Raw genomic sequence first — 22237 nt, forward strand, 5'->3', positions numbered from 1 at the left:
ACATAAAATCGTTCTCATCCGGAACACAAAAATCTTACTACTAGGTTAAACAAACATTAAACAAACAACAACCCAGAAATTAAGAGAAAAAGCGTTGCCAATAAGGGCCCCAAGAAGGGAAGAAACCAAGTTATATAGGGTAAGGCTGATTTTACAGCATTTCGTATCAAGTCAGTTATTGGATCCCCTTTACCTCAGAGTGTAGCCACTTTGCCTGATGACAGAGTCTTTGGATGTTAACTTCTACTTTCCCTGTAGTATTTATCCAAGTACAGCAGGAGGTGTTGGTGACTGTGCATATGTCTCTTCGTTCTGCTGATAGGTAGTCTAGGTCTAAGTGGTTATCCCACAACACGTTAGCAAGGAAATTGAGGGAGGTCTTCAGAACTTCCAGAGCCTTTCCTGTCTTGTCTACTATATGACCAATCTGTCATGTCAGATTATATGTTTACCTCATGATAAGTGAAGACTCTGCAATAGGCTAGTAGTCCAATATTTAGGCCTATTTCCACTGTGACCATACTGAGGTCTCACCTTGTTCAAATAGGGGCCTGATGTTGGCAGGTAGAGTTACAGAAGGTTACTTCATTTATCGTTTCCAAGGCACATTTACCCAGGAATTGTATATTGTCTATGCAACAATAGGCCTGAGCCAATGGAGAAAATGTATAAGACAAGCAGGACGTGATCCATGGGAAGTGGTTATTATTATTATTTGCATATACACAGAAAAACAATTCTCAGAAGAGTCCAAATACGAATGTCCTCCTGGGTATTATTGAGAATTGTGAGGTTTAGGTTATTAACTGTGTAATTCAGGCCTTGATAATTGTCTGTGTATTGCTCCATGATTTAATGTACTAGGTGGTCGGGGATGACCTTTGAGGTATCTTGGAGTGTGGCAGATCTGCCCCCATAGCTGAGCTTGTAATTTACTGTGAATCCTTGGGGCAGTGTAAAGCCGTATTTCCAAAGTGGTGGGATATTACCCTGCTGGTATTCACATTGCCCTGAGTAATCAGAAAGCATTTTGTAGAAGGTTTGGGCCCCTATATTTTTAATAAATCTGTAGGGAACCAACGAATTATATGTGCAGAATTTTAAGTTACAGGTGGGGTACCAAGCAAAGTAATGAGAAGGAAAATTGCAAGGAATACGTCCTGCTCAGGTGCAGTTTAATTCCTCATTGCCTATAGTGAGAGAATCATTTTTAGCTGTGGGAAGGGTGTAACAAGGAACTTGATGGTAGGAAGCAGTCTGACAGTTAAAGGATAGGGTTTAGATAGCTGGCTATCACTCTATTTAAGTGATATATGATCAGATTTAGGATAGACAGGTTTAAAGGATCTGCAAAATGAACACCCAAAGACAATTGGGGGTTCCTGTGGCGGATCAGCAGCTAGAAAGGGATCCTCCTCTACTGATGATTTTGGAGAAGTTGACCAGGCTATTGGGATTCCAGGGACCTTGCACCCAGACTAAAAGGAAGAGGGAATAATGACAGCGTGATTAATATTTAAGGCAGGATATAAGTTTGGTTAATAATTATGCACTTGTAAGTGACTTGATTCTAGCTAATAGGGAGCAGAGTGATGCTATATTAAGAAAACACTAACAATTAGGAGCAGTAAGCACACCCGTATCAGTTATTTATTTAAGAGTACTACTTAACTTCATTGCTGCCTTCCAGAGGCAGCTTCCTGAACAAATACTTGAGGTCCTCTCCAGTAGTAGACAGTTTCCTCCGAATAGGGCTATTCATCAGGAAAAGCAAAAGGTTTTTTTCTAGAGACATGGACTCAAGTTGGAAGTCCTTCCAACTTTATGACTGTTGGAGTGGACAAGATAACCTCGTAAGGACCCTTCTGTTTTTCAGTTAACTGATCCTCGAGGCTTCCTTCTCACCATGTCTTAAGTAGGACCTGTAAACCTGGGCAATACGGAAATGATCTGAAATCACCTTTCCTAGCTGAGGTCATCTTATTACTATACTAAATGATTGCCTGCTGAACTCGTCCCAAGTTAATGATGTATTTTAGAGCCTGATTTAAATCTTCATCTAGTAGAAAGCTTGTTTTGAGAAAAGGATGCCTGTAGATCATTTCAAAGGGGCTGAGCTTCGTGTTTCCCTTCAGGACAGCTCTTAATCTTAGTAAGACAATAGGGAGAAACTTAATCCATGATTCCTGGGTGTTTTGGCTTAGTTGAGCCAAGGTTTTTGTTTGCTTGTTTGTTTCTTGAAGAGTTTGGTTTACTCTTTCAACCTTCCTGGAATACTGAGAGTGACACGTGGAGTGAAGTTTGTACTGGATACCAAGACTGCTAGACAGTCCTTGGGTGACCCAGGTGATAGAAGATAGGCTGTTGTCACTTTGCAGGGAGGCTGAGAGCCTAAACCTATGAATTATTTTTTTTAAGCAGCCACTTACAAACTTTGGTTGCCTTCTCTGTTCTCATGAGAAAAGCTTTCTCCCAGCCTGTGAAAGTTTCTGCCAAAAATAAAAGATATTTGAATCATCCTTTGGGGGCATCTCTGAAAAATTAGTTTGCCAATCCCTCCAAGATACGTCCCCCAGTGTTGCAATGGAGAAGTCAGAGGTGGAGTCAGTAGATGGGCTTGGAGATATTTCTTTTTTTTTTTTTAAATTGCATTTTAGGTTTTGGGGTACATGTGCAGAACATGCAAGACAGTTGCATAGGTACACACATGGCAGTGTGTTTTGCTTCCTTTCTCCCCTTCACCCGCATTTGGCATTTCTCCCCAGGCTATCCCTCCCCAGCTCCCCCTCCCGCTGTCCCTCCCCTTTCCCCCCAATAGACCCCAATGTTTAGTACTCCCCTCCCTGTGTCCATGTGTTCTCATTTTTCATCACCCGCCTATGAGTGAGAATATGCGGTGTTTCATTTTCGGTTCTTGTGTCAGTTTGCTGAGAATGATGTTCTCCAGATTCATCCATGTCCATACAAACGACACAAACTCATCATTTCTGATTGCTGCATAATATTCCATGGTGTATATGTGCCACATTTTCCCAATCCAGTCTATCATCAATGGGCATTTGGGTTGATTCCAGGTCTTTGCTATTGTACACAGTGCTGCAATGAACATTTGTGTGCATGTGTCCTTATAGTAGAACGATTTATAGTCCTTTGGATATATACCCAGCAATGGGATTGCTGGGTCAAATGGAATTTCTATTTCTAAGGCCTTGAGGAATTGCCACACTGTCTTCCACAATGGTTGAACTAATTCACACTCCCACCAACAGTGTAAAAGTGTTCCTTTTTCTCCACATCCTCTCCAGCATCTGTTGTCTCCAGATTTTTTAATGATCGCCATTCTAACTGGCGTGAGATGGTATCTCAATGTGGTTTTGATTTGCATCTCTCTGATGACCAGTGACGATGAGCATTTTTTTCATATGATTGTTGGCCTCATATATGTCTTCTTTCGTAAAGTGTCTGTTCATATCCTTTGCCCACTTTTGAATGGGCTTGTTTGTTTTTTTTCTGTAAATCTGTTTGAGTTCCTTGTAAATTCTGGATATCAGCCCTTTGTCAGATGGGTAAACTGCAACAATTTTTTCCCATTCTGTTGGTTGCCGATTCACTCTAGTGACTGTTTCTTTTGCCGTGCAGAAGCTGTGGAGTTTCATTAGGTCCCATTTGTCTATTTTGGCTTTTGTTGCCAATGCTTTTGGTGTTTTCTTCATGAAGTCCTTGCCTACTCCTATGTCCTGGATAGTTTTGCCTAGATTTCCTTCTAGGGTTTTTATGGTGCCAGGTCTTATGTTTAAGTCTTTAATCCATCTGGAATTAATTTTAGTGTAAGGTGTCAGGAAGGGGTCCAGTTTCTGCTTTCTGCACATGGCTAGCCAGTTTTCCCAACACCATTTGTTAAACAGGGAATCCTTTCCCCATTGCTTGTTTTTGTCAGGTTTATCAAAGACTGTATGGTTGTAGATATGTTGTGTTGCCTCCGGTGCCTTTGTTTTGTTCCATTGGTCTATATCTCTGTTTTGGTACCAGTACCATGCTGTTTTGATTACTGTAGCCTTGTAGTATAGTTTGAAATCCGGTAGTGTGATGCCCCCCGCTGTGTTCTTTTTGCTTAGAATTGACTTGGCTATGCGGGCTCTCTTTTGGTTCCATATGAAGTTCATGGTGGTTTTTACCAGTTCTGTGAAGAAAGTCAATGGTAGCTTGATGGGGATAGCATTGATTCTGTAAATTACTTTGGGCAGTATAGCCATTTTCACGATATTAATTCTTCCTAACCATGAACATGGAATGTTTCTCCATCTGTTTGTGTCCTCTCTCATTTCATTGAGCAGTGGTTTGCAGTTTTCCTTGAAGAGGTCTCTTACGTTCCTTGTGAGTTGTATTCCAAGGTATTTTATTCTTTTTGTAGCAACTGTGAATGGCAGTTCGTTCTTGATTTGGCTTTCTTTAAGACTGTTATTGGTGTATAGGAATGCTTGTGATTTGTGCACATTGATTTTATATCCTGAGACTTTGCTGAAGTTGCTTATCAGTTTCAGGAGTTTTTGGGCTGAGGCAATGGGGTCTTCTAGGTATACTATCATGTCGTCTGCAAATAGAGACAATTTGGCTTCCACCTTTCCTATTTGAATACCCTTTATTTCTTTTTCTTGCCTGATTGCTGTGGCTAGAACTTCCAGTACTATATTGAATAGGAGTGGTGAAAGAGGACATCCTTGACTAGTGCCGGATTTCAAAGGGAATGCTTCCAGTTTTTGCCCATTCAGTATGATATTGGCTGTTGGTTTGTCATAAATAGCTTTTATTACTTTGAGATACGTTCCATCGATACCAAGTTTATTGAGGGTTTTTAGCATAAAGGGCTGTTGAATTTTGTCAGATGCCTTCTCTGCATCAATTGAGATAATCATGTGGTTTTTGTTTTTGGTTCTGTTTATGTGGTGAATTACATTGATAGACTTGCGTATGTTGAACCAGCCTTGCATCCCTGGGATGAATCCTACTTGATCATGATGAATAAGTTTTTTGATTTGCTGTTGCAATCGGCTTGCCAATATTTTATTTAAGATTTTTGCATCTATGTTTATCATGGATATTGGCCTGAAGTTTTCTTTTCTTGTTGGGTCTCTGCCGGGTTTTGGTATCAGGATGATATTGGTCTCATAGAATGATTTGGGAAGGATTCCTTCTTTTTGGATTATTTGGAATAGTTTCAGAAGAAATGATACCAGCTCCTCTTTGTGTGTCTGGTAGAATTCGGCTGTGAGCCCGTCTGGACCTGGGCTTTTTTTGTGTGGTAGGCTCTTAATTGTTGCTTCGACTTCTGCCCGTGTTATTGGTCTATTCATAGTTTCAGCTTCCTCCTGGTTTAGGCTTGGGAGGACACAGGAGTCCAGGAATTTATCCATTTCTTCCAGGTTTACTAGTTTATGCGCATAGAGTTTTTTGTAATATTCTCTGATGATGGTTTGAATTTCTGTGGAGTCTGTGGTGATTTCCCCTTTATCATTTTTTATTGCATCTATTATTTGTTCTCTCTTTTATTTTTAATCAATCTGGCTAGTGGTCTGTCTATTTTGTTGATCTTTTCAAAAAACCAGCTCTTGGATTTATTGATTTTTTGAAGGGTTTTTCGTGTCTCAGTCTCCTTCAGTTCAGCTCTGATCTTAGTTATTTCTTGTCTTCTGCTGGATTTTGAGTTTTTTTTATCTTTCTCCTCTAGCTTTTTCAATTTTGACGATAGGGTGTCAATTTTGGATCTCTCCATTCTTCTCATATGGCACTTATTGCTATATACTTTCCTCTAGAGACTGCTTTAAATGTGTCCCAGAGGTTCTGGCATGTTGTGTCTTCGTTCTCATTGGTTTCGAAGAACTTCTTTGTATCTGCCTTCATTTCATTGTTTATCCAGTCAACATTCAAGAGCCAGTTGTTCAGTTTCCATGAAGCTGTGCGGTTCTGGGTTGGTTTCTGAATTCTGAGTTCCAACTTGATTGCACTATGGTCTGAGAGGCTGTTTGTTATGATTTCAGTTGTTTTGCATTTGCTGAGCAGTGCTTTACTTCCAATTATGTGGTCAATTTTAGAGTAGGTGTGATGTGGTGCTGAGAAGAATGTATATTCTGTGGATTTGGGATGGAGAGTTCTGTAAATGTCTGTCAGGTTTGCTTGCTCCAGGTCTGAGTTCAAGCCCTGGATATCCTTGTTGATTTTCTGTCTGGTTGATCTGTCTAATATTGACAGTGGGGTGTTAAAGCCTCCCACTATTATTGTGTGGGAGTCTAAGTCTCTTTGTAAGTCATTAAGAACTTGCCTTATGTATCTGGGTGCTCCTGCATTGGGTCCATATATGTTTAGGATCGTTAGCTCTTCTTGTTGTATCGATCCTTTTACCATTATGTAATGGCCTTCTTTGTCTCTTTTGATCTTTGTTGCTTTAAAGTCTATTTTATCAGAGATGAGAATTGCAACTCCTGCTTTTTTTTGCTCTCCATTTGCTTGGTAAATCTTCCTCCATCCCTTTATTTTGAGCCTTTGTGTATCCTTGCATGTGAGATGGGTTTCCTGGATACAGCACACTGATGGGTTTTGGATTTTTATCCAATTTGCCAGTCTGTGTCTTTTGATTGGTGCATTTAGTCCATTTACATTTAGGGTTAATATTGTTATGTGTGAATTTGATACTGCCATTTTGATGCTAGCTGGGTGTTTTGCCCGTTAGTTGTTGTAGATTCTTCATTATGTTGATGCTCTTTAGCATTTAGTGTGATTTTGGAATAGCTGGTACTCGTTGTTCCTTTCTATGTTTAGTGCCTCTTTCAGGAGCTCTTGTAAAGCAGGCCTGGTGGTGACAAAATCTCTGAGTACTTGCTTGTTCGCAAAGGATTTTATTTTTCCTTCACTTCTGAAGCTCAGTTTGGCTGGATATGAAATTCTGGGTTGAAAGTTCTTTTCTTTAAGAATGTTGAATGTTGGCCCCCACTCTCTTCTGGCTTGTAGAGTTTCTGCTGAGAGATCTGCTGTGAGTCTGATGGGCTTCCCTTTGTGGGTGACCCGACCTTTCTCTCTGGCTGCCCTTAGTATTTTCTCCTTTATTTCAATCTTGTTGAATCTGACGATTATGTGCCTTGGGGTTGCTCTTCTTGCGGAATATCTTTATGGTGTTCTCTGTATTTCCTGCATTTGAGTGTTGTCCTGTCTTGCTTGGTGGGGGAAATTTTCCTGGATAATGTCCTGAAGAGTATTTTCCAGCTTGGATTCATTCTCTTCGTCATATTCTGGTAGGTTAGGTCTCTTCACATAGTTTCACATTTCTTGGAGACTTTTTTCATTCCTTTTTGCGCTTTTTTCTCTGATCTTGGTTTCTCGTTTCATTTCACTGAGTTGATCTTGGACTTCTGATATTCTTTTTTCTGCTTGGTCAATTTGGCTATTGAAACTTGTGCATGCTTCGCGAAGTTCTCGTATTGTGTTTTTCAGCTCCTTTAATTCATTCATATTCCTAAGTTATCCATTCTTGTTATCATTTTCTCGAATCTTTTTTCAAGTTTCTTAATTTCTTTGCATTGATTTAACACAGGTTCTTTTAGCTCAGAAAAGTTTCTCATTATCCACATTCTGAAGTCTAATTCCATCATTTTGTCACAATCATTCTCCATCCAGCTTTGTTCCCTTGCTGGTGAGGAGTTTTGGTCCTTGCTAGGAGGCGAGGTGTTCTGGTTTCGGGTGTTTTCATCCTTTTTGCGCTGGTTTCTTCCCATCTTTGTGGATTTATCCACCTGTCGTCTGTGTAGTTGCTGACTTTTTGGTTGGGTCTCTGAGTGGACACCCAGATTGTTGATGATGAAGTGTTTCTGTTACTTGGTTTTCCTTCTACCAGTCTAGCCCCTTCGCTGTACGACTGCTGAGGTCTACTCCAGGCCCTGCTTGTCTGGGGTGCACCTATAGCAGCTGCGGAACAGTGAGGGATGCTACCAGTTTCTTTTTCTGCTTTCTTTGTCCCAGAATGATGCCTACCAAAGGTCAGTCTTTTGGATATAGAGGGGTCAGGGAGCTGCGTGAGGAGACAGTCTGTACTTTATAGGAGCTCAATTGCTGAGCTGTGAGCTCTGTTGTTCATTCAGGGCTGTTAGGCTGCTATGTTTAATTCTGCTGCAACAGAACTCATAAAAAAAACCTTTTTTTTTTCAGATGCTCTGTCTGGGGTGGTTGGGGCTTTATTTATGAGTGTCTGTTGCGCCGTCCTGCCCAGCTCTGAGGCAGTCTAGTCACTATTTTCCTGCCAAGGCTCCGCCCTGCTGGTGTGAGGTTCGCCCTGTTGCTGCAGGCTCTGCCCTTCTGCTGCGGTCTACGCCCTGCGGCGGAGTCTCTCTGTTGTAGCGGGTTGCCTCGGCAATGGCAGGCTGCATCAGCAATGGTCGTGTACCTCAGTAGGGGCGATTTGCCTCGGTAATGGCGAACGCCCCTCCCCCACGGAGCTCGCCCTCAGGGACTCTCTCCACCAGGAGTGTTTGGAATCACCGTTTTGTTTGTCCCACTGCACTACCCCAAACGCTGTTTCCTGGAATCTCCTGGCTGGCTCACTGTCCAAGTCCCATTCAGCCTCAAGTTCAGCCCTCTCAAGTCTCAGATTGCCGGTTCAACTGGGCAGCCAAACCAACGTGCTTTGTGTGGAGCGCTGTGTAGCGCCCCTACAGCGCAGGCCCCCGCACACCAACTGCCGGCTGCACCAGCCAAAACCTCTGCCTGGCGTCCCGTGTCTCTTTTATACCTGGGAATTTCCCCATTTTGTGGGCAACAAAGATCCGTCTGGAAATGCGGCCCTGACTCACCCTCTCCGCGCATTGACCGTGAGCTTCAATCCTGGGTTGTTCTCACAGCGCCATCTTGAGTCCTCCAGCCAGGCTTGGAGATATTTCTAAGACAAATTTATATGCCTGAATTACCTGATCTGCTGTGATTTTTAAAGCCTTGCCCAGTAGGAGATTTTGAATTACATTTCATACTGAGCCCCTCTCATAATAAGTTGCCTCATGAAGGCCCTTGATGATTTTCCACCAGTCAGCTTCTAGTAGGAAGAGGCATTTTTGCTGATCTGGACATTCCTGACCATTTAAGTTGCATCCCTCATCCTCTGCCAATTTCTGTTGTAACTGGCTATATTGGGAATTTGAAGGCAAAATAGAGGGTCCAATTACAAGGGCCAAATTATCAAGTTACCCTATGCATGCTGCCTGTTTGGCGGTTTATCAGCCCGGTTGTTTCCCTGGCTGATTAAAGAACTGTTCTTTTGGAGCCCCTTACAGTGTATAACAGCTATTTGGTCAGGGAGTTGAACTTACTGAAAAAGGGATAGAATAACTTCCTTATCTTTTATCGGGGAACTCCTAGCAGTCAATATTAACTGCTGTTTCCAGACGACTGCATGAGCATGGAGCACTAGGAATCTATACGTGGAGTCAGCAGATACCTTAAGTCTTCTTCCTTTCCCAAGTTGAAGAGCCCTGAGTAGGGCTCTGAGCTCTTTTCCTGAGCTGAAGTGCTTAGGGGAAGTGCTTTTGTTTCTATGGCTTAGTTTAGGCTGATAGCATATCCTGCCTTCCAGACTCCATTCTCTACAAAGCTACTCCCATGTAAATTGGTCTTCATCTGGATTTTCCAAGAGGGAGTCCGGCAGGTCCATTCAGCTAGAATAGGTCTTCTCTAAAGTCTTCACACAGATGCGTTCTGGTGTCCCCAAAGTAAGCTAGGGAAACAAGGTGGCAGGATTCAAGGTCTGACTTACCTTTACGATTAAGTCTGGAGTGTCCAAAAACAGGGCCTGGTATTGAGTTAACCTTCCCCCAGTCAACCAGTGGTGCCCTTTTATTTCTAACACATCCTGGACCTGGTGGGGAGTGTCAATGACAAGGAGTTGCCCTAGTATAAGTTTGGAGACCTCTCTGACCAGGAGGCTAGTGGCTGCTACTGCCTTAGGGCAGCTGGGCCGCCCCTGGGCTACTGGATGTAATTGCTTTAAAAAGTAATCCACTGGCCTTTGGACAGGCCCTGGCTTCTGAATTAGGGCTCCCAGGGCTTGCCCAGACCTCTAATGTACAAAGAAAAAGAAAGACTTCTACAAATCTGGGCATCCCGAGATTGGAGCCTGCCAAAACTCAGACTTTAGCATTTCCTATGCTTGCTGTCAGGCCTTTTCCCAGTGGAACAGTTCTTTTTCTCCACACTTGAGTAACTCATAAAGGGGTTTAACTGTGAGGTTAAAGTTCGGGATCCAAATCTGGCAGAAGCTGGCCATCCCAAGAAATCCCCACATCTCTCTCATATTACCAGAGACCAATAGGAAGCAATTGCCTTCTTTTAGTCTGGGGTGAGCATTCTGGCTGCTGCAGTAAGTATGAATCTTAGAGAGTGAACCTGTATCTTGGAGATCTGAACCTTTGAATAGGAACTGTTTTATCCCTAGTCAACCAAGAAACTTAACGTTTTAATAGTATTTTGTTGAGAATCATGGAAGTCCTCATGGGGGGCTAGGGGAGGACAGAGGAGAGCAGGGAGGCTGGGGAGGGAAAACAATGGGAGAAATGCCTGATGTAGGCAACGGGGGGATGGAGACTGCAAATCACCATGGCATTGTGTGTACCTATGCAATAACCCTGCAGAATGTGCACATGTACCCCAAAGCTTAAAGTACAATAAAAAAAAATAAGCAGATTATCCACATATTGCAATAAGGTGCCACTTGTAAGTTTAAGGTCTCAGGTCTTTTGCCAGGGCTCACTCACAAAGGTAGGAGGTATCCTGAAACCCAGGGAATAGGATGGTCCAGGTATATTGGAAAGTTTCCTGGGTCTGTGGATCCTTCCATTTGAAGGCAAACATGTAGATGGAGTCAAGATGCAGCAGTATACAAAAGAAAGCATATTCTAGATCCAGCACAGTATAGAAATGAATACACATAGGGATTTGAGAGATAAGTGTGTATGTTTAAGGAGCTATAGTATAATGGGGACAACTGAGTCATTCACTGCCCTAAGGCCTTGAACAAAGTGGTACTTTCCATTTGTTTCTTTCACAGGCAGGATTGGAGTACAAGGGGGATGGCAGGGCTAAATTAGCCCATGCTGTAGGAGTTTTTCCAGAAGGGGCCATATCCCCCGTAGGGCCCTTGGCATCCAGTGGTATTAAGGCTTGCATGGGTAGGATATAGCTGGCTTCAGTTGTATTTTAATAGGCTCCGCAGTGATGACTCCTTCCAGTATACTGGTATCCCATATGGACTTTGCCACTCAAGCCAGTATCTCTTCTGAGACACAAGGCAGCTTCTAATCTTAGGGAGCCAAAAAGGCCAGTTAATAAATTTCCTTTCCAGGGGTTATCAGAACTTGTATGGTATTCTGCCCGAGGGAAGGTGAGGCTCCAAGCTTGTATAATAAATCATGACTTATTAAAGGAAGAGGACCCTCAGAGATATATATAAAGGAATGAGTAATAGCCTTATATCCAATTTAACAAGTTAAAGGAAAAGTAAGCTGTCTAACCTTTGGCCAATCACCTATTCCTGTCACCCAACAGTCAGCATTGGAGAGAAGTCTGATAGGCTGGGTCAGCATGTTGAAGGTGACCTGAGGCTCCAGAATGGTGATGATGACTGGAGCCAGATGAGCAGGCCCCCTTAAGCAGATAGGATAGCCTACTCACCTGAAAGGCTAGCAACAAGAGTAACAGGTTGGGGAGAGTCATTCTATCATGGCTTCCTGTGACAGAATTGACAGTCCCTTTTCCAGTGCCCCTTTTTCTTACAGTAAGTGCACTGGTTGCACACCATTCCTATGGCTGTTGGTTGAGGTTTATTCATACCTCATCCAAGGTTTTTCTGTTGCCTAGGGTCGCCTCAAGGCAGACCTATAATTATGGCACCCAAAATGTGTGCTTTTTTTTCATTTTCTCATCCTTCTATCCTTCTTTTCCTCCTCTGTCTAGTCTAAATTGTTAAAAGCCTTTAAAGGCCTAAGGAGCCTGGGGGTCACATTTCAGTTTCTGAAGCTTTCTCTGAATATCTGACACAGTTTGAGTTATGAAATGTATGACCAGAAGTGTTTGACCCTCATTGGTCTTTGGTTCTATATTGTTAATAGCATGTTTTCTGAACTTTTCAGAGAGCCTATTAAGGTACACAGCTGGACTTTCAACCTTTATCCCGAGTAATTTATTTTACTTTGTCATAATTTGCTGGATTTTCTGGAATGTTCTTACTCCTTCCATTTTGCAGTTGAGAAAATGACCTACCTTTGACTGTTGTCTTCTATCTTCATAAACCCACTGGGAGTTTTGTTCTGGTACCACTTCGCTAGATTCATGGTAAACGACATGACCAGAATTAGATTCTGCCATGTTTTCTGCATATTCCCTGGACTTTTTTAAGATCTGAACTTTCTCATCAGGCATATAAAGGTGGGTCAGAACTATCATAACATCTTGCCAAGTTCAAAAAACAAAAACGATTAGATCCAATTTAGTAAATTCTTGACTTTCCAAGAACCAGCTGAACCACTCCTTGTATTGACTTATAGCTGACATTGAAAAGGGCACAGGGGAATGGCCAAGATGGACAACCAGAGGACCTAGCGTGAGTGACTTTCACAGAGAGGAATGGAAAGGGTGAGGAAATACATCACCTTCAGCTGAAACATCCAAGAACTCGCATTGGGACTAATCAAGGAAACAATTTGACTCACACAGAAGAAAGAAAAGCAAGAAATGACAACGGCCTACTCAGGAGCAACATGAAGCCAGAGGATCCTCTCTCGCTGAGGGAAGTGGTGAGTAAATGTGCAACCCCAGGAAACCATGCTTCTTTCACAGGCTTTAGAGAGTCCAAACCAACAGGGGCAGAGGCAGTTCCGCACCACGACACAGCTGTTTTGTCGAGGCATGGCAAAACTGCTTCTTTAAACAGGACCCCAATCCACTCCTCCTCACAGGGCAGGTCCTCCCAGCCGAGTCCTCCCAGCCAGGGCATCCGGCCACCTCTGCCCGTGTTCTCCCTGGGACCACAAGCTAGACTAATTAAGAAGAAGGAGAAAAGATACAAATAAACACCATTAGAAATGACAAAGGAAATGTGACTGCTGACACCAATGATTAAAAACAAAAATTACTGCTAATACCTCTGTGCACATAAACTAGAAAACCTAGATGAGATGGATAAATTCCTGGACATGTACACCCTTTCAAGACTGAGCCAGGAAGAAACTGATTCCCTAAACAGACCAATAATGAGCTCTAAAACTGAATCAATAACAAATAGCCTACCAACCAAAAAAAAAAAAATGCCTGCCATCTGATGGATTTGCAGCTGAATTCTACCAGATGTGCAAAGAAGACCTGGTACCATTCCTACAGAAACCATTCCAAGATAATTGAGGAGGATGTACTCCTCCACAACTCATTCTATGAGGTCAAAATCATCTTGATACCAAAACATGGCAGAGACACAACAAAAAATGAAAACTTCAGTCCAAAATCCTTGATGAACATTGATGCAAAAATCTTCAACAAATACTTGCAAAACAAATTCATCACCACATTGAAAAGCTAAATCACCATGATCAAGTAGGCTTCATCCCTAGGATGCAAGGTTGGTTCAACACACACAAATCAATAAATGTGATTCATCCCATTAACAGAACTAAAGGCAAAAACCATGAGTGTGTCAGTAGATGCAGAAAAGGCTTTAAATAAAATTCAACACCCATTCATGTTAAAACTCTCAATAAATTAGGTATTGAAGGAACATACCTGAAAATAATAAGGGATATTATGACAAACCCACAGCCAATATTCATACTAAATGGACAAAAGTTAGAAGCATTCCCATTGAAAACTGGCACAAGACAAGGATGCCCTCTCTCATCACTTCTATTTGATGTAGTATTGGAAATCCTAGCCACAGCAATCAGGCAAGAGAAAGAGATAGGATGAGAGAAAGTCAAACTATCTCTGTTTGCAGATGATATAATTTTATATCTAGAAAATCATATAGTCTCAGTCGAAAAGATCCTCCAGCTGATATATAACTTCAGCAAAGTTACAGGGTATAATATCAATGTACAAAAATCACTAGTATTCCTATACACCAACAACAGCCAAACCAAAGCCAAATCAGAAAGACAATTCCATTCACAATTGCCACAAAAGGAAGAAAATACCTAGGAGAACAGCTAACCGGGGAGGTAAAATGTATCTATAATGAGAATTACAAAACACTGCTGAAATCTGAGAAGATACAAACAAATGGAAAATCATCTCATGATCATGGATAGGTAGACTCAATATCATTAAAATGTCTATACTGCCCAAAGCAATGTACAGATTTAGTGCTATTCCTATTAAACTACCAAGGCCATTCTTCATAGAACTAGAAAAAAAAACTATTTTAAAATTCATACAGAACCAAAAATGAGCTCGAATAGCCAAGACACTCCTAAGTATAAAGAACAAAGCTGGAGGCATCATGTTACCTGACTTCAAACTATACTACAAGGTTACAGTAAGGAAAACAGCATGGTACTTGTATAAAAACAGGCATGTAGACCAACGGGACAGAATAGCCTAGAAATAAGGACATACATCTATGACCATCTACCCTTCAAGAAAGCTGACAAAAACTACAATGGAGAGAAGACTCCCTACTCAATAAGTGATGCTGGGATAACTGGCTAGCCATGTGCAGAATTGAAGCTGGAGGACTTCTTTATGCCATACACAAAAATCAACTCAAGATAAATTAAAGACTTAAGTGTAAAACCCAAAACTCTAAAGAATTTGGAAGACAACCCAGGCAATACCATCCTGGACATAGGCATGGGCAAAGATTTCATGATGAAGACACCAAACGCAATCATGACAAAAGCCAAAATTGACAAGTGGGATCTAATTAAACTTAAGAACTTCTGCACAGCAAAAGAAACTATCAACACAGTGAACAGACAACCTAGAGAATGGGAGAAAATATTTGCAAACTATGCATCTGACAAAAGTCTAATATCCAGCATCATTAAGGGACAAATTTACAAGAGAAAAGCAACGTCATTGAAAAGTGGGCAAAGGACATGAACAGGCATTTCTCAAAATAAGACATTCATGTGGCTAACAAACATATGAAAAAAAAAACCTCAACATTATTGATCATTAGAGAAATTCAAATCAAAACCACAATAAAATACCATCTCACACCAGTCAGAATGGCAGTTATTAAAAAGTCAAAAAATAATAGATACTGGGAAGGTTACCAAGAATAAGGAATGCTTTTACACTGTTGGTGGGAGTGTAAAATATTTCAACAATAGTGGAAGACAGTGTGGTGATTCTTCGAGGATCTAGAAGCAGAAATACCATTTGACCCAGCATTCCATTACTGAGTGTATACCCAAAGGAATATATATTGTTCTATTATAAAGATACATGCATGTGTATTTTCTTTGCAGTGCTATTCACAATGGCAAAGACATGGAAGCAACCTAAATGCCCATCAATGACCACATTGGATAAAGAAAATGTGGTACACATATACCTTGGAATACTATGCAGTCATGAAAAGGAATGAGATCATATCCTTTGCAGGGACATAGATGGAGCTGGAGGCCATTATCCTTAGCAAAAAACCCAGGAGTAGAAAACCAAATACCACATGTTCTCACTTATAAGTAGGAGCTTAATGATGAAAACACATGGATACATAGATGTGAACAACACACACTGGGGCCTATCAAAGAGTGGAGGGTGGGAGGAGGAAAGGGAAAAGAAAAATTAACTATTGTGTACTAGTCTTAGTACCTGGGTGATTAAATAATATGTACATCAAACCCCATGACATGTATTTGCCTATGTGACAAACCTTCATATATACCACAAACCTAAAATAAAAGTTAAAAAACAAGATATTGAAAGACACACCACAGACTGGTAGAAAATATTTGTGTATTATAAACTTGCTAGGAATTGTATTTAGAATGTATAAGTACCGATGCAACAATCCTGCATGATCTGCACATGTACCCCAGAACCTAAAGTACAATTAAAAAAAAAAACTCATTCAACTCAATATAAGTAAAAATCTATTTTTTTTAAAGACAAGTGTACATGTATCTGAACTGTTTTTCCATTGCCAGCTGTTACTTTCCAGAGGGGAAAGCAGCTCTGAGCTGGTGGAGAAGTAAAGGAAGGTGTAAGCTAGGAGCCTGATCAGAGCCCCATTGGGGATAGCACTGGGGGTTGTTGGGAAGTGAAAGAGGAAGTCCTCCCTGACCCAGTCCAACATGGAGGAGGCTCAGAGTGCGAGGAAGAAGGACCCACCAGGGCAGAAGGACTCATTGCTCCTGCATGCCCCTGGAGAGGTGTTAAGAAAACAGCCATCTACAAGGTCAAAGTCTGAAGCAGAAATTGGCTCCTTTTTCAATTGTTTAAGAGATGCCACACAGACTCTGTAGGCGTCCAAGAGTTTTGAATCTTGGTTTAATTTTATAAAGGCCAGCACATATGGGATCTCAATGCATTTATTAGAATTTCTGCAATATAAGTTCAATTGTAAATGGTGTTATAACTCAAAGACCCCATTCCTAGGCTATGTCTCTTTGTTCCCCAGGGGGATTCCGAAGACAAGCAACATTACAAAGAAACATCAGCTTCTTTTTCATGAGAGTATCCAATTCTAATTCATCTCAATTACTGAGGATGCATCCTAGCCGGGGATGTTTTGGTGTGCCTGCAGTGTTTTCCATGATAGAGCTGGTTTCCTATGATTAAGTAGCCCGGAGAAGGATGGAACCTTTGGCTCTGATGAACCACTCTTCTTCCCATCCAACCCAGACCGTCAGAAACCTGGTGAGAACCAGGCAAGACAAGGAGGACAGAGGGAAGGGAGCTGACTGAGGGAGCTTGAGATACTCTAGCTCTCAAATTTTCTGCCCACAGCCCTCAAAATCTAATAGCTTGTAGGTTTTGCACCAGCTCTAAGTAGAACATACGATGTATTTACATTCACCAACCCTGATTCTATACAAAGATAAGGTGATGGACTAGGCAAACAAAAGTGTAAAGTGCTGATCTGGTCTAGTGAGTAAAGCCTTCTCCCAGGAATTGCGAAGTGTCAGGCTCACATACAACAAAGATCGTTAAAGGAAGTACATTTCACTTAGACAAATGGCAAAACAAATTTCCAGCTTCCAGACCCCACAGAGAAGACAAAAGTTGAGGAAAGTACTGAGAAATTTCAAAGTCTCAGACAAAAGAGAACTGCAAGTTGCTGACTGCTTTTTAGTCAGCTCAAGACCAGGGGACAATTGTTACCAGCGTCATGGATTCTTGTGACTGCCCAGGATAGAAATCAAAAGAGATAACCAAACATAGCCTCAAAGGGAAGTTTACTCAGCTTGTTCGCAGGGGGGTCAGCACCAAGAAGGGAAAAGAAATGGGCTGCTTCTCGAGGGTACTCTGTGAGTTTGTTTTATAGGAGTTTTCTACAGGAAAGTATTACCTCAGGGCATATCTAGGAGTAGGAGGCATTTTTTAGTGCTTGTGCATTGGTTCAACATGCTTCTTCATACATCATACGTAGAATTAGCATTTGACATCTCCACCTCTGGGCACGATTTTTAATGTTAAAATAAGGAAGGGGCAACTGCAGTTTGAAGTCTAGCTCTAACTGTACACGCGGAACCATGGGGAAGTCCTTAGCCCCTGAAACAGGAATTTGTGGTTAATATCTTCTTGGGTCTTTTATTACTGATTGAGAGTTAGGTAAGCTACAGCTGGAGTAGAGAACTTTCATTCTTTTCCTCCAGACCATATTAAAACAGGGAACCAGCCAGACTGCCTGTCTCATAGCTAGTTTGCTTTTATCTATTCCCAGCTTACCTGCCTTTTCCCAGATGAAATGAGACTCAGGTTAACCAAAATGCCATCCCATCTTTTATGCCTTTTGACTAGACACATTGTAGAGCTTTGGATTTGTTAACCCGGGATGGGAAAGGCTGAGAGGGAAAATGATCCTGGGTATGCTAATGAGAAGAAAGGAAGCAAGGATGGCATGGATAACTCTCTCTCTCCCTTCTCTGTGTGTCCTCTAGCTGTTGTACATTCATATGAGGTAGGTATTAATATAATCTACCTTTCGTAGGTGAGGAAGCAGGCTCAGAGAGTGAAAGGGACTTGACCAAAGTCACAGAGCCAGTGAATGACAGGGTAAGGGAGAGAAGCCATGTCTGCATGACTCAAAGTTTATATCTCTAATTACCCTACATACTACCCCGCCGCCTTTGCAAGTTATAAATAGGTCATGCTGGATTTACTCATTAAGTCCTGAAAAGTGAAAGAACAACTAAAGTTCTTTCACTTTTCAGGACTTAATGAGTAAAGTGAAAGAACAGCTTTCTTCCGGTATGCCTTGTACACATCCTGAAACTGAAAGGAAGCACTTTAGAACAAATTAAAGGCAGTCGTCTTCTGAGTCTTAGGGAACAAAAATACTAATTGTGTTTTTAACCTCAAGTTGTAGAGCCTGAAAAGATTGGCTTGAGAAGGAGCCTGGATCGTTCCCTGTATACCTTGAGGTCTAGAGTGCATAATAGAAGTTGACGAGTTTTTCTCAATGTGAAAGAAACAACAATCCTCCCAACCAGACAGAGAATTTACATATACTCCCTTTAAGACTGGGCAGGCAGCCAAAGGCACAAGTGCTTTGACTTTGGGCTAGGATTCTGTCAAGTCCATCAATCCTTTAACCTCACCTTCATAGCCATGATAGCCAGCCCAGTCTGGGCACTTGCTGTGTCCCAGCCACTGTTCTACTTCCTTTACTCTTCATTACAACCCTGAGGTTATGACTAGTATCACCTCTAGTTTGCAGATGAGAAACTTGAGGGCGTCTCATACTGACAAGAAACTGATTGGGAGTTACCTAATCCTTTCAATTAATTCTTTACAAGGGAAAATTTATTTAATTATGACCTCATAATTGCAGGTGGTAAAGAAGAATACTCAAATAAATAAATGCAGTTTGATATAGCAAAATATTTCAAAATGTGTAATCTCCAGTGGGGAGAGTTCTTTATAAAGGTGGTCTTGATGATGAGAAGCTTTGGACTGTCGATTGCTTTAGAATATATAATCTTACACAATTCCAGAGAATTCCAGGAATTCTAACGTAAATCTTAACCTTTGGGGGCCCATATCGGAAAGATCAGTGACCATTCTTGCTCAAATTCATCACTTAGAGCCTCTGGGCTGGGTCATTAGAATGACCCATTTCATATGTAAAGGCTTTGAACACAAGAAATCGGTCATCTTGTACCATTAAGACAACATGAAAACCCCCAAAACACGCAAGAAGGGACACACGTGCACAATAAATCTGTGGCTTGGGCCCCATTTCTACACTAAAATATATCACTCTTGCCTTCTATTCTACTTATTGTCACGGGCTGCACTTTGCTAGAATGGTCAGATCCACTGGGGGTAGAAATCCCAAGCATAGCAACAGTGTCCAAGCAGAAGCAGCAGTCAAATGTTTTTAACTAGCAGAGGAAAGGCCTGAGTACCAATAATCAAGCTCAGAAGCCAAATCAAAGTGGGTTCCACTGTAACAGAAATGACGTGGGGTAGAAATGACAATGAAGGGCAGGCAGGCCCTATCTTTTAGAATTTTGCACCAGATCTATGGAAATCTCCGTTCAGCAAAATGCATCTCAGCAAGCTGGAAAAACCTGGACTGAAAGTTTAGTGGCAGAAAAATGTGACCTGATTTTCCTCAGAAATAATAATGGTCATTGAGTGGTAACTGACTACATGCCAGATACTGTTCTAAGTGTATGTTACCTCATTTGATTTTGTAAAGGGATACACAACAACCCTATATGGTAGGGACACTTACTATGCCCCATTTTGCATGGAGGGAAACTGAGGCTCAGGAAGATTAAGGAAGGTGACACAATTTCAAAGTAGCTGGGCTAGAATTCTAGTCTCAGTGTGTGCAAATTCTAAGCCTATGAATTTACCAACTAGACCAGGGAATAGCAAACTTTTTCTGTAAAGAGCCATATAAATATGTTCAGGCTTACATGGTCTCTTGGACCGTGTAGACAGACTGCATGGTCTCTCTTACAATGATTTCTCTGCTGTCATAGTGCAAAGGCAGCAAAGGACAATACATAAATGAATGTGCATGACTGTGTTCCAACGAATCTTTATTTTAAAACACAGGCAGTGGGTCAGGTTTCACCATAGTTTGCTGACTACTGAGCTAGGCTATAACACTTCCCTAGTTGTCTGAAGCAACAAGCTGCTCTGCTCTTACACTTAAGTGCCCTGTAATCAGAGACAGTGAGCTATTGGAAGGAAAGGGAACTGAGCTTTAGGTTTTGGGCCTGAGCCTCAATAGTGTCACTTTTCGTGGGAACTTGGGCAAGTTATGAAATGCCTTTGTGCCTTAGTTTCTCTATTTACAAATAAAAATGAGACTTACTCTTCTGTGTACCTCACTGGAATATATGTTTTCAGGAAGATAGGGAAAACATGGATGGCCTGCACCTTGAAAAATGTAATTACCATGTAAATCTTATGTGCTTACTTTTCCTTATACCAGGGAGTGGTTATCTGGAGCCCTGTTGTCTTTGGAAGGAAGAGATACCCCATAGCTTTTCTGCAGAAGCAGGTGAGTCAGGGGCACTTGTATGCTCCTGTGAAACTCGATGCCTATGGCAACAAGCAGAATCAGAAGCAGCTCCCACGCTGTGCAAAAGAACAATGGGAAGACAACAAACTAGGAAGGGAAAATCAGACAAGATATGGAATTGCAAGAAGAGTCGGTTAAGCTCATCTTGAGTGGCTGTTGCTGATACTCAAATAAACTGCTGATGTTGATAATGTACTGTCACTCTCGGTGATACAGATTGTTTACATTGGGTGAGAGAGCTCTTGCCTTGTTGAAGTATGTGTTTGTGACATCATTAAACAGTTAAATAATATAGCTCTTCCTGATAAGGTGCTTCTCAGTGCTCTCACATCTGGGCACTAGGAAGAAGCTTTCCAACTAATCCCAGAAGCTTCTACCCTTAGCAAGAGGCTGCAAGGAGGATGAGTGCACTCCAGCTGAAATGGCCTGTACAGATTATTTGCTCCAGCTCATCATGCTTCCAGGAGGGAAACAGACCCAAGAAGTGGCCAGCTGAAGGTCCTTAGATGTTCCACTAGAACCTGCAGAAGATCTGACTCTTTGGACCAATGAGTCATCCCATATTTAGAATTTGAAATGTCTGCTTCAATACGCTGCTATGTATTACCGTTACTTTCATTGAAATACCCTGATATTTGCAAATGAGCCTAAGGCAAGAATGTTCTTACTGATTATTTTGCAGAACTTCAGTTCAAAGCCAATTATTTGGCCTCCTTCATTTCAAAGCAATAAAGAATGAGGCCTTCTACATCTCTGTTTTCCCATGCAATAGTTTAAAAAATTAGAAGGTAATCAGTAGCTTGCTCTTTCTTCTTAGTTCTAGTCATTATTACTTAGCGTCACATTGTAAATAGTTAATACTGATTTTCAACATGTTTTAAGAGAACAAGTGGTATCTATTGTAAGACAACTTTTTTTTTTGAGACAGAGTCTCTCTCTGTCGACCAAGCTGGAGTGTAGTGGCGTGCTCTAGGCTCACTGCAACCTCTGCCTCTAGGATTCAAGTGATTCTCTTGCCTCAGTCTCCCAACTAGCTGCGACCTAATGTGATCCTCCTGCCTTGGCCTCCCAAAGTGCTAGGATTATATGTGTGAGCCATTGCACCTGGCCAAGCCAATCTTTTTAAAGCTTTTCTTTACTAAAGATATCTAGACCCAATCAGTGTGTATTAGCTCTTAACAAATATTTTGTAAATTTTACCCTTAAAGTTACCAAAAAATAAAATATTTTATTTTGTTAATTTTTATTTATTTTATGTTTTATGATACTTTAAGTTCTGGGGTACATGTGCAGAATGTGCAGGTTTGTTACATAGGTATACACATGCCATGGTGGTTTGCTGCATCCATCCCCCTGTCACCTACATTAGGTATTTCTCCTGATGTTATCCCTCTCCAATCCCCCCAGCTCCTACTATCCCTCCCCTATCCCTACCCCCGACAGGTCCCTGTGTGTGATGTTCCCCTCCCAGTGTCCATGTGTTCTCATTGTTCAACATCTACTTAT

Source organism: Callithrix jacchus, chromosome X (genome assembly GCF_049354715.1).
Source record: "Callithrix jacchus isolate 240 chromosome X, calJac240_pri, whole genome shotgun sequence".
Lineage (NCBI taxonomy): Eukaryota > Metazoa > Chordata > Mammalia > Primates > Cebidae > Callithrix > Callithrix jacchus.